This window comes from Gossypium hirsutum, chromosome A06 (genome assembly GCF_007990345.1).
Source record: "Gossypium hirsutum isolate 1008001.06 chromosome A06, Gossypium_hirsutum_v2.1, whole genome shotgun sequence".
Taxonomy (NCBI): Eukaryota; Viridiplantae; Streptophyta; class Magnoliopsida; order Malvales; family Malvaceae; genus Gossypium; species Gossypium hirsutum.
In genome coordinates this window covers 52,777,795-52,792,531 of record NC_053429.1, presented here as the reverse complement: position 1 = coordinate 52,792,531, position 14,737 = coordinate 52,777,795, and the positions used below count along the sequence as shown (strand labels likewise).

The window sequence follows — 14,737 nt, the reverse complement described above, 5'->3', positions numbered from 1 at the left end:
TGGAGACAAGAGAACACATTGTTACATGCATGTGTTGGCCGGCCATTTGCATTCAAAAATGGTCTAATTGACATGCAAGTCCACATTTTTGAATACATGCTCTATTAGATCACTTTATATATTTACCTAACCTATTTTACCAATGTTTCACATAAGTCCCATTTCAAAATTTCACATACAAATGGCAAAATAAATGCTTGAAATTTTTTTACACATGCATTTACTCACCTCATGAACATAGAATATAACTTTCAATTATTTATAAAACTCGGTTTCGTGGTCCCGAAACCACATTTCGACTAGGGTCAGATTAGGAGTGTCACACCAAGCCTTTTCATATTCGGCTATTATCAAATATAAGTTCTAACATTTCATAACAGCATGTATATTTAATATTCAACTACAATTAAACATGTCTATTTGTTTATAAACTTACCTCGAACGATACAAAACGGAATCGGGCAGCTAGTCGACAACTTTCGTTTTTCCCCGATCCAAATCTGATTTCTTTGGTTCTTGATCTAAACATATTCAAATTAAGCTCATTCAAACATATTTTCATTCAATTTAGTCCAAAAACACATAAATGGGCAAATTAAAATTTTACCCCTGACATTTACAATTTTTACAATTTAGTCCCTATTGCACAAAACACAAAATACACAAAATTTCAAAGTACCCATGTTAGGATGAATGGTACCCATACCTATACAAGCCCATATATTTCATAAATTTCACATTTTAGTCCCTCAAATTATTATTTTTGCAATTAAGTCCTAATTACTCAAAATCATCAAAAACTCCAATACAAAATATGTTGTTCTAAAACATATCTTTCATTTTTCATCATCAAACAAAAAAAATCATAAGCTATCAACAATGGAACAACTCAAAATATTTATCAAAATAAAAAATTCAAGCATGGGTTTTGTAGTACTCGAAGCAACGATCTCAAAAAAGTAGAAATTATCAAAAACCGAGCTAGTTTCATACCTTGATTGAGCTCCAAAACCACCCGAACCCTAGATTCCTTTATTTTATTTTTCTTTTGTTTATATTCGGCAAGGTGACGAAATAATAAAAGATTGTTTTAGTTATCTTATAATATAACATATATACTAATATTTTATTATTATATGTTTTACATTTTTTTAACCTTATTTTAATATTATTCATATTCCACTAACAATGACCGAATGTGTCCATCTAAAATTCAAGGGTATAATTACATCATAAATACCCCACATTAAAAGAAAAAAGCAATTAGACACTTCATAAATTAGCATACAAATTTTGTACTTTACGTGATTAAGTCCTTTTATTAAATCAGACACTCAAATGACAAAATTAAATCACAAAAATTTCACAGATATAAATTCACACATAATAAAAACAAAATATTTTTTTGACTCGAATTCGTGGTCCCGAAACCACAGTTTCGATTAGGGTCTAAATCGGACTATTACACCCACGGCCACATCGCACGGCCGTGGCAGCTTATCGCATCTCGTGTTGGGGAAAAATTTTGCCCTGTTTTAGCACGGCCGTGTCTCCTCCTGTGGTATGAGCATGGCCTAAGGCACGCCCGTGTGCCTCGCCGTGTAGGTTAGAAAACCTCTGTTTCAAGGACTGAGTCAGTGAATAGATGTTAAAAACTAAAATTTTTTAAAGAAATCAATATTGTTAGTGCTCGGGTTGCCTCCCGAGAAGCCCTTATTTATAGTCTAAGCTCGACTTACCTCTCTTGTTGCGTGGACATGGTGGTTCGAGGAGTTTACACGCCTCATCTCTACTATCAATTTTATCAACATAAGGTTTAAGACGAGTACTATTTACCTTGAACGTGCCGAATTTGGGATGAATTACCTCGATTGTACCGTATGGAAAAATGCTAAGTACCGTAAGAGGTATTTTTTCATTCGGTTCAGAAGTGGTAATACGAGGGCCTGTTGTGTCTAATAGCACTTTGTCTCCAACCTTTAGTTGATTTGGGGAAAAATTTAGCTTTTCATGGCGTGGTTTTGGTTTATCGTGTGTTTTCAGTATATGTGTCCGCCATTCATCTAGTTCCTCAGTTTGTAGCATTCGTTCTTCATAGATAGGTCCTTTGCTTGAACATGGCTCATTTATGTTCTTCGAACCTATTTCCTGCAAAGTAGGTTGCACCACATGGTCAGTTTTAGTAGGATGATTTATACCACCACCTTCAATTTTCAATGTGTTACTCGAATTACGAGCTTGAAGGGTGATTGTTTTGTCTCCCACACGAAGTGTGAGTTCACCTGTGCCAACATCAATTATTGTTCTAGCAGTTGCTAAAAAGGGCCTCCCTAAAATTAAAGGAACGTTACTATCCTGTTCTATGTCTAGAACAACGAAATCAACTGGGAATATAAATTTGTCAACTTTAACGAGTACATCTTTAATAATACCCCTAGGAAATTTGATTATTTTATCAGCTAATTGAATACTCATCCTAGTTTTTTTGGGTTTCCCAAGACCTAGTTGCTTAAACATTTTGTAAGGCATGACATTGATACTAGCCTCTAAATCAGCCAAAGCATTACTAACATCTATGCTACCAATTAAATAAGGAATCGTAAAACTCCTTGGATCTTTTAATTTGTTTGCCAGCTTATTCTGTAGTATGGTTGAGCAAACTGCATTTAGCTCCACATGCGATGCTTCATCCAACTTCCGCTTATTTGTTAAAAGCTTCTTTAAGAATTTGATTGCGTTTGGCATCTGTGAAAGAGCTTCAATAAACAGTAAGTTAATATGTAATTTCTTTAATAATTTAAGGAATTTACAGAATTGTTCGTCTGTGCGGTCTTTTCTTGTCGCATTGGGATATGGCACACGAGGTTTGTATTACTTACCGGTGTTTGTTCATTGTGGTCTTCCTCACCTCTGCTTTTACTTACCACAATTCCTTGCCTCGGTTCTGGTTCAGGTTCTACTAACCCTTCCTTGTCTTGGATGGTAATTGTGTTGAGTTGTTCCCTTGGGTTAGATTCAGTGTTACTCGGCAGGCTAACTTGTGTTCTTCAGATATTAATTTGGCAAGCTATCCTATCTGAGTTTCGAGCCCTTGGATCGATGCTTGTTTGTTCTTAAGTGTTGTCTGGGTATTCTGAAAATGAGTTTCTGACACCGAGATGAATTTTTTAGCATCTCCTGAAGGTTTGGCTTTTTCTCTTGTTGGTAGGGTGGTTGTTGGAAGCCTGGAGGTGGTGGTCTCTGATTCCCTTGGCCTCCCCATGAGAAATTTGGGTGGTTCCTCCAACCTGCATTGTAAGTATTACTAGAAGGATTATTTTGAGATTGAGAATTATTACCCATGTAATTTAACTGCTCGTTCTCCATGTTGTGGCCATAGGGTGGGTATTCTGAATTGCTTGATCCACCTCCACTTCCTTCGCACTGCATTAATGGGTGAACCTGTGAAGAACCAAGAAAACCATCAATTTTTCTATTCAAAAGTTCTACCTAATTAGAGAGCATGGTGACAGAATTGACGTTAAAAACACCGACTGTTTTCGTTGGCTTTGTCCTCATGACTTGCCACTGATAATTATTCAGTGACAACTCTTCTATAAATTCATAAGCATCCTCAGGTGTCCTATTATTGATAGTTCCACCAGCAGCTGCGTTAATCATCTGTCTAGTCAAAGGATTCAAGCCACTGTGAAACGTTTGAACCTGTAGCCAAAGCGGTAACCCATGGTGAGGGCATCTTCGCAAAAGGTCCTTGTATCTATTCCATGCATCGTAGAGTTTTCTAAATCCATCTACACAAAAGAAGAGATATCATTACATAATTTAGCCGTTTTAGCCAGCAAAAAATATTTTAATAAAAACTTTTCGGTCATTTGTTCCCAAGTAGTGATTGACCCTCGTGGTAACGAGTTCAACCACTATTTAGCTTTGTTCCTCAATGAAAAAGGGAATAACCGAAGGCAAATGGCATCATCAGAAACGCCATTGATTTTAAAAGTGTCTCAAAATTCTAAAAAATTTGCCAAATGAGCGTTTGGGTCCTCGTCCTGCAAACCATCAAACTGAACAAACTGTTGGATCATTTCAATGGTGTTAGGTTTCAGTTCAAAATTATTCGCAGCAAAAGCAGGCCTAACTATGCTCAATTCAGCTCCTATTAAAGAAGGTTTAGCATAATCATACATAGTACGCAGAGCAGGATTCTGATTTACTGGATTAGCGGCAATCGCAGGAGGTAGCGGATTTTCCTAGTTTTCAGCCATCTCCTTGGTTGTGGTTGAAGTATCGTCCTCTTGCTCTTCCTTTGTGTATCATAAGCTTCGCCTTATTTCTCTTCAGTTTCTGCGAACTGTGCGATTGATCTCACTATCAAACAGTAATGGTCCTGATGGGTTTCTTCTAGTCATACACTATAAAAACCTGCCAGGAATGAATAAAAGAAAAATTAGAAAGGAAAATAAAAATTTAAATTACAAATAAAGTAAAATGGCTAGAGTAATAAAAATCGAGTGTTCCTAATATCTTAGTTCCCCAGCAACGGCGCCAAAAACTTGATACGTGATATTCGCGACAAGTTTTAAAATTTTATAATTAATCGTTCTTGAAACTAACTATTATCACGATGAAGGCAAGTGTACCTGTCGAACAGTAGTATAGCTTTAGCAAGACCAGATTGTCGAACCCAAAGGAACCAAGAGTACTAGTAATTACATCCTTTTTATTATCTAGCCTAAAAATTTAAGGGTTTGTTTATCTAAACTAATTAACTAAATTAAGGATGCACAGAGAGAAAATTGGGGAAAAGCTTTTGAGAAAACTCGATTGATTAAGACAATACCCAAGGAAAACTCCACCTAGACTTCACTTGTTATTTGACTCTGAATCAGACGATTTATTCATTTGACTTGATCCGTAAAAATTCCTAACTTATATTATTATCTCTCTCGAGACTAATAACGTCTAACCCTAGGTTGATGAATTGAAATCTCTTTCAAATTAACACCTAGTGTTGCTTTAACTCGATCTATGGACTCCCTTATTAGGTTTCACCCTAATTCGGCAAAATCTTGTCACCCTATCTCTAGGCATGCAATCAACTCCACTTAATTACGACAAATTTACTCTTAGACAGGGACTTTTTCTCCTCTGAATAAGAGCATTAACTTGAATCAATATCCTGGAATATTAAAACAAGAATTAAGAACACATAATTAAGAACAAGTCAAATATTTATCATACAACTTAGATAATAATAACAAGATCTATCTTAGGTTTCATTCCCCTTAGGTATTTAAGGGGTTTAGTTCATAATTATGAAAGAAAACATCTCAAGAGAATAAAGATAACAAAACATAAAGAAAACCCAAAACCCCTAATGGAAATTGAAGGGAGATCTTCAGTCCTAACGATGAATCCAGCTTCTGAGATGGATCAATCGGCTTCCCTTGAGTAATTCCTTGCCTCCTACACTGTGCCTCCCTTCTAAGTGCCTCCTCAGGTGTTTAAATAAGCTTTTGAATGCCTAAGAGCCCTCAAAAGTGGCCTTTTCCGAATAGGACTATACTTGGTCTTGACAGGGACACGCCCGTGTGTGATTGCTCCAGCCCGTGGTCAAGGCTGTTAAATAGGCACGGGCATGTAGTCTACCCGTGTAAGTCATGCTTCTATCCTGCCAAATGGACACAGCCGTGTGGCTTACCTGTGTGAGGAAGTCCAGGCCATGTTGATTTCCCTTGTGGGTCCATTTTCTCTGTTTTCGACCTGTTTCTCGCTCTTTTACTCTCCTATGCTCACCTAAGTATAAAACATGAAATTAGAGAATTAGGAGCATCGAATTCACCAAATCTAAGGAGAAACCATCCATAAATGTGCTAAGCATGGGATAAAAATATTTATAAATTACGGTTTATCAATGACGTAGTGAAAAAGAAGATTATCAAGTGGTTAGATGCAGGTATCGTTTATCCCATCTCAGAAAGTTAGTGGGTAACTCCGGTCCAGTGCGTGCCAAAGAAGGGAGGTATCACAGTCATAGAGAACAAGAATAACGAGTTGATACAAACTAGAATAGTTACGAGATGGAAGATTTGCATCGATTACTAGAAGCTGAACAAGGCGACTAGGAAAGATAACTTTCCTTTGCTATTCCTGGACCAGATGCTGGATAGACTCGTGGGGCGAGACTATTACTGTTTTCTCGATGGATACTCGGGGTATAATCAGATTACAGTAGCACCGGAAGATCAACACAAGACAATGTTCACCTACCTGTATGGTACATTTGCATTTAGACGCATGTTATAAGTCAGAATCATTAGCTCACTAAAGACCAATATATTTGGCCAAATTATAATAACACATGTTATAAAACTAGGTCCCTAAACATGCCACTCACTTGATAATTCTAGCATATGTGTTTATACTGTCAAGGTGTTGGCTTGATAGTGTGATGCTGCCTCTGACGATCCCAACCCTGAGCTAACCTGACAACACTAAAAGAAATGGAAAGGAGGGGGTAAGCTTTACGCTTAGTAAGCCTGCATGAAATAATAATAAGCAATTTACTAACATGCTTTCCATACTAAACCTAACCCAATTGTACATTTAAACATGTTCTGGTTAAGCTACTTTCTTGAGTCACAATCACTAAATTATTTATATCTGGAGTTACGGAACTCCAAATTAAGATCCATAATTTTTTTCAGAAACTAGACTCACATATATTTCCTGTAACACCCCGTACCCGAGACCGTTGCCGGAGTCGGACAAGAGGGGTTCACAGACTAAATTCGCTTACTATCACAGTCCATTTTAAAATTTTCCAGGCAGTTGGCTAACTGCGACACTGTCACCTTAAAAATCATATCTTGAGTTTCACAACTCGAAAATCAGTTTCGTAATTTTTCCCTGAAACTAGACTCATATGCCCATCTACATATTTTTTCTATAATTTTTGGTCGGGCCAATTAGTATAGTTTATTAGTCAAAGTCTCCCATGTTACAGGGATCGACTACACTGATCTTTGCGCATTACGACTTGGATATCTCCCTGCACAAAGCTTCAATACTGATGCCGTTTCTTTCTATAGAAACTAAACTCAGAGAGGAATCTATACATATATGGCATGACTCCTAATTATCTCTGGTTAATTTATAATGAATTTCCAAAGTCGGAACAGGGAATCCAGAAACCGTTCTGGCCCTGTCTCACGAGAACCTGAATATCTCTTAACATACTGTCCATATGATCGTTTCGTTACTTTCCTATGAAAATAGATTCATCAAGGTTCGTTTAAATAATTTATTCATTATTTAATTCCAATCCTACTATTTTTAGTGATTTTCCAAATCTACATCACTGCTGCAGCCAGCATCTGCCTTTAAGGTAGACTTTACCTATTTCATAGTTTCCATGATTCAACTAGCCCTTTTAGCATAAATAGCACAAATTATGATAGTGATTAACCATTCCATACCAAATGATTATAACATTATGCTCAAACATATATAAGCCATTTTCGCATGGCTATATACATTAACCAAAATATTCTTCCGCCACTAGTCTATTTTATACGTGCCATAAGATAATCCAAAACATAGCAGTACCAAACAGTGGATAGTGATAGTGTGACTAGTTGCTGACGATCCCCGAGCCTGTAGCTTCGCAATGAGATCTATAAAACAGAGGAAACAGAGTAAACGGAGTAAGCATTACAATGCTTAGTAAGTTTTAAGCAGTGTCAACAGATAACAATCAAATTATAACATAATTGTTCGTATTTTTATTTCACTCTTCCTTCGGGCATACCATCCCTTTACCGAATATGCACATCTCATCATATACAATAGGCAGATAAACTTTCACATAAAAGTGAGCTCATGTGACATAGATATATCGTATGATTTCACATCACCTCTCACACTGACCCGATGTCACATAATCATAGGAATAGTCTCATAGATTGCTCTCGTATGCATCACATAACTACCTTATGATTTAGTGCAAATCAAGCTCACATATAAACTTGGAGTACATACCTGTTTAACCTTTCGCATTGAATATATTTATAAGCAATTCTTATTACGAAGTTTACCCAGACATAATCTCCACACGAAGTTATCGGGTCTTACCCGGACAAAATTCCCACACGTAGTCATCGGGTCTTTAGAGCTCGGATATAGTACGAGCACGAAGCTTACGGACATTAATCAGTGATAATATTCTCGCATAAAGCCTGCGGGGTTTTAACCCGGATATAGTACTGACACAAATGCCCTTCGGGACTTATCACATTTATGCACTTTCACATCCATCACGTTGGCCACTCGGCCCTGTCACATATATACACTTTCACATTCATCACATCGGCCATTAGGCCTTATCACATATATACACTTTCACATTCATCACATCGGCCATTAGGCCTTATCACATATATACACTTTCACATTCATCACATCGGCTATTAGGCCTTATCACATATATACACTTTCACATTCATCACATCGGCTATTAGGCCTTATCACATATATACACTTTCACATTCATCACATCGGCTATTAGGCCTTATCACACATATACACTTTCACATTCATCACATCGGCCATTAGGCCTTATCACATATATATACACTTTCACATTCATCACATCGGCCATTAGGCCTTATCACATATATACACTTTCACATTCATCACATCGGCTATTAGGCCTTATCACATATATACACTTTCACATTCATCACATCGGCCATTAGGCCTTATCACATATATACACTTTCACATTCATCACATCGGCCATTAGGCCTTATCACACATATACACTTTCACATTCATCACATCGGCTATTAGGCCTTATCACACATATACACTTTCACATTCATCACATCCGCTATTAGGCCTTATCACACATATACACTTTCACATTCATCACATCGGCTATTAGGCCTTATCACATATATACACTTTCACATTCATCACATCGGCCATTAGGCCTTATCACATATATACACTTTCACATTCATCACATCGGCCATTAGGCCTTATCACATATATACACTTTCACATTCATCACATCGGCTATTAGGCCTTATCACATATATACACTTTCACATTCATCACATCGGCCATTAGGCCTTATCACATATATACACTTTCACATTCATCACATCGGCCATTAGGCCTTATCACATATATATACTTTCTTGGCTGAATCTACATCTATCATTTTCCAATATCACAATTTAGAATTCACGTATGGGTTTAATCAATAGCTTATGAGCAACTAGAACAAGTTTATCAAGGTTTACAACACAATCTCAAATTCAGCACAAGCTGTTTTTCCTGAGCAATAGTCACTAAATCATTTATAACTGGAGCGACAAAACTCCAAATCACTTTCCGTTAATTTTTCCTGAATATAGACTCGTATATCTTCCATCCATAAAATTTCCAGAATTTTAGGTTTGGCCAATCAATACCAGATTTTTCTTAAAGTTTCCCATGTTTCACTGTTTGACTAATCTGACCACTCTTCACTACGAATCCGATTTCTCATTTTACAGAATTTAAAATGTGTTGTATTTGATTTCATTTGAAACTAGACTCATTAAGGAGTCTAAGCATATAAATTTTATCTTATAACCATTTTTGTACAATTTATAATGATTTTCTAAAAACAGAACAGAGGATTACAGTGTCATTCTGCACTGTCTCACACAACTTTAAATATCTCATTATCGGAAATAAATTTTCTTACACGGTTTCTTTTATAAGAAACTGACTCATTAAGCTTTAATTTCATAATTTATTCAGCCTCCCATTCAACTCCAACAATTTATGGTGATTTTCTAAATTCATGTTACTGCTGCTGTCCTGAGCAGGTTTATCACAATTTTACTCTTCTGACATATCCTTTTAGCACTTCATAATATCATATCCATTTGGCAACATATCATATCAATAACTTACCTATACTTCATAATAGCCATTAGGCTATATGCATAAAAATTTACAATAGAGTTATGATTCTTTTAATATGTGCTTAACATATCATACTCAATCACATTATAGGCTTTAATACTTAAAACTTACCTCGATCGCTAATGTACGTCAATTCCGACTATTCGACCAATTTCCCTTTTTCCACGATCCGACTTTGTTTCCATAAGCTCTTGATGCTCAATCAACAATTTTTAACTTCAAATTTGCAAACAGCAATGTCATCACTTCACATAACAAAAATTAAATTTCATTACTTAAACTATCCACGACAATCACCTTCCGAGCACCTTAATTTTCTTTAAGCTAAACCACCTCATAGTATACATATACACATTCGGCTAATTATAAAACAAATCAGCACTCATAACCGAATCATTGACTAAAATCACATTCGGTAATATGCTTTTAAATAATTTCAATATTTATTAACATCTAAAACTAATTTGCTTGGGGTGCCATGAATTATTCCAATCGGCCGAATATCATTGAATCTCTAAAATCATGCTTATAACCACTTGGCCGAGTTTCACATTTCAAAGCCACATATATATATTATTCAAAGTATTTATCAACACTTAAAAATCCAAAACCATAAAACTCAATTCATATAACACCAAACTCAATGCTAAAACATGCATGCATCTCATGGAACATCATCAAACATACCTTAGCCTAGTTACATGCATGGCCGAACCTCTTCAATCTTTCTTCTTCCTTCCTCCTTAAAATTTTCGGCCAAGGATTAACCAAAGGATGAACACTTTTTTTTTTCTTTCCTTCAACTCACGGCAAGGGGGGGGACAATCACACATATCCTTTCTTTTTTTTTGTTTCTCATCCTACTAACACTAATATTTTATTGCCCATGCTCTTTATTTTATTGTTTCCTCCCATGATGCACCAACACAACATGTCTATGACATGTTTTGCCCATCACCCTTTGTCCATCCTAATGTCGTGGCCGGCCACTACTAGATGGGGGGGGGAAATTGACATGCAAGTCCCCCCTTTTTCAACATGCACTAATAGGTCCTTATGTTTTGATCTATCACATTTCAAAAATGTCACACATAAGTCCTATTGACTAAATTCACATGAAATTTACTAAATCGAAGCTTAAAATTTTCACACATTTATTTTAGACAATAAATATCATTTTCAAATAATTTGGTTACTCGGTTTAGCGGTCCCGAAACCGCTTTCTGACTAGGGTCAAATTAGGGGTGTCACATTTCTACCATAAAATTTTTAGAATTTTTGGTCCAGCCAATAAGTACAGTTTATTTTTCAAAGTCTCCCCTGTTTCGCTGTTTGACAGCTTCGACCTTTCTTCACTAAAATTTATTTATCTCATAGTACGAGACTTGGATAATGTTCCTATTTGTTTATATTAAAAGTAGACTCATCAAAGATTCTAAGCATATAAATTATAACCCATAATTATTTTCTACAATTTTTAACAATTTTTCCAAGTCAGAATAGGGGATCTCGAATTCATTCTGACATTGTCTCACAAAAATTAGAATATCACATAATATACAACTTGTTTTCCCCCCTGTTTCTTTTATATGAAAATAGGCTGCTGTTGTCCAACACTGTTTTACTACTAAAATTCATTCTTACATAATTTCACTTAATCTATTTTTTCTTATCGAAGTTCACTCAGATATCGAGCATATTGCTCAAAATTTTCTTAAACATATACCTGCACTTATTCATCATATAATTATGTTCACATGTATTTTTACTTAATCGATTTTCCCGTTGAACTCTTCGGAATAATAACTGATACTCAGTTGCCTGCACATATTTTCACACTTATAGCCAAAGCTATCTGGTACACATAGTAGCTTGCGTTTAGTACTACACATGCGACCAATTATCCAGTACACGTAGTAGCCTGCACTTAGTACTACACACATTACCTAACCATCTGATACACGTAGTAGCCTTCACTTAGTACTATACACGTGATCAAAGTTATCGGGTACGCATAGTAGCCTACACTTAGTACTACACATGCGACCAATTATCCGTTACACGTAGTAGCCTGCACTGTAACACCCCGAACCCGAGGCCGTCGCCGGAGTCGAACACGAGGTGTTAACAGACTTCAAACCACTTAAAAAAAATTTCCCAGACAAGCTGCCAGTCTGCATACTAATCGCTTTAAAAATCATATCTTCAGTTCTGAAACTCGAAATCCAGTTCCGTAAATTTTCCCTGAAACTAGACTCATATGCCCATTTACATATTTTTTTCTAGAATTTTTGGTCGGGCCAACTAGTACAGTTTATTAGTCAAAGTCTCCCATGTTACAGGGATCGACTACACTCACCTTTGCGCATTACGACTTGGATATCTCCCTGCACAGAGCTTCAATACTGATGCCGTTTGTTTCTATAGAAACTAGACTCAGAGAGGAATCTATACATATATGGCATGACTCCTAATTATCTCTGGTTAATTTATATAAATTTCCAAAGTCGGAACAGGGAATCCAGAAACCGTTCTGCCCTGTCTCACGAGAACCTAAATATCTCTTAACATACTGTCCATATGATTTTTCGTTACTTTCCTATGAAAATAGATTCATCAAGGTTCGTTTACATAATTTATTCATTATTTAATTCCAATCCTACTATTTTTAGTGATTTTCCCAAATCTACATCACTGCTGCTGCCAGCATCTGCCTTTAAGGTAGACTTTACCTATTTCATAGTTTCCATGATTCAACTAGCCCTTTTAGCATAAATAGCACAAATTATGATAGTGATTAACCATTCCATACCAAATGATTATAACATTATGCTCAAACATATATAAGCCATTTTCGCATGGCTATATACATTAACCAAAATATTCTTCCGCCACTAGTCTATTTTATACATGCCATAAGATAATCCAAAACATAGCAGTACCAAACAGTGGATAGTGATAGTGTGACTAGTTGCTGACGATCCCCGAGCCTGTAGCTTCGCAATGAGATCTATAAAACAGAGGAAACAGAGTAAACGGAGTAAGCATTACAATGCTTAGTAAGTTTTAAGCAGTGTCAACAGATAACAATCAAATTATAACATAGTTGTTCGTATTTTTATTTCACTCTTCCTTCGGGCATACCATCCCTTTACCGAATATGCACATCTCATCATATACAATAGGCAGATAAACTTTCACATAATAGTGAGCTCATGTGACATAGATATATCGTATGATTTCACATAACCTCTCACTCTGATCCGATGTCACATAATCATAGGAATAGTCTCATAGATTGCTCTCGTATGCGTCACATAACTACCTTATGATTTAGTGCAAATCAAGCTCACATATAAACTTAGAGTACATACCTGTTTAACCTTTCGCATTGAATATATTTATAAGCAATTCTTATTACGAAGTCTTACCCGGACATAATCTCCACACGAAGTTATCGGGTCTTACCCGGACAAAATCCCCACACGTAGTCATCGGGTCTTTAGAGCTCGGATATAGTACGAGCACGAAGCTTACGGACATTAATCAGTGATAATATTCTCGCATAAAGCCTGCGGGGTTTTAACCCGGATATAGTACTGACACAAATGCCCTTCGGGACTTATCACATTCATCACATCGGCAATTAGGCCCTATCACATATATATACACTTTCACATTCATCACATCGACCATTAGGCCCTATCACATATATATACACTTTCACATTCATCACATCGGCCATTAGGCCCTATCACATATATATACACTTTCACATTCATCACATCGGCCATTAGGCCTTATCACATATATACACTTTCACATTCACCACATCGGCCATTAGGCCTTATCACATATATACACTTTCACATTCACCACATCGGCCATTAGGCCTTATCACATATATACACTTTCACATTCATCACATCGGCCATTAGGCCATACTATCATTTCATATTCGAATACTCATAAACTTACAATATCACGATTTAGAATTCAAGTATGGGTTTAATCAATAGCTTGTGAGCAACTAAAACAAGTTTATCAAGGTTCACAACATAATCTCAAATTCAGCACAAGCTGTTTTTCCTGAGCAATAGTCACTAAATTATTTATGACTGGAGCTACAAAACTCCAAATCACTTTCCGTTAATTTTTCATGAATATAGACTCGTATATCTTTATCCATAAAATTTCAGAATTTTAGTTTGGCCAATCAATACCAAATTTTTCTTAAAGTTTCCCCTGTTTCATTGTTTGACTAATCTGACCACTCTTCACTACGAATCAAATTTCTCATTTTACTGAATTCAAAATGTGTTGTATTTGATTTCATTTGAAACTAGACTCATTAAGGAGTCTAAGCATATAAATTTTATCTTATAACCATTTTTTTACAATTTATAATGATTTTCTAAAAACAGAACAGAGGATTACAGTGTCATTCTGCGCTGTCTCACACAACTTTAAGTATCTCATTATCGGAAATTCCTTTGCTTACACGGTTTCTTTTATAAGAAACTAGACTCATTAAGCTTTAATTTCATGTCTCATTCAGCCTCTAATTAAATCCATAAATTTATGGTGATTTTCTAAAGTCACGTTACTGCTGCTGTCCTAAGCAGACTATTTCAAATTACCCTTGAATTCCCAAGCTCAAACACTTAAGAACTTACCATTTGAGCTTAGAACATATCATGGCCACATCATATCTTATTAAATCAACTCATCATGTCCTATTATAATTGAATTTACTCAA

The 14,737-nt window shown here is 36.0% G+C and overlaps 1 non-coding gene across 1 annotated transcript; it reads left to right on the top strand.

Annotated features, from left to right (window-relative positions):
• Nucleotides 1–3,718: 3,718 nt before the first annotated feature.
• LOC121231213 (small nucleolar RNA R71) lies at nt 3,719–3,824 on the top strand. Its single transcript, XR_005929279.1, has one exon. It is a non-coding gene; the product is annotated as a small nucleolar RNA R71 (small nucleolar RNA).
• The last annotated feature ends 10,913 nt before the right edge of the window (nt 3,825–14,737 follow it).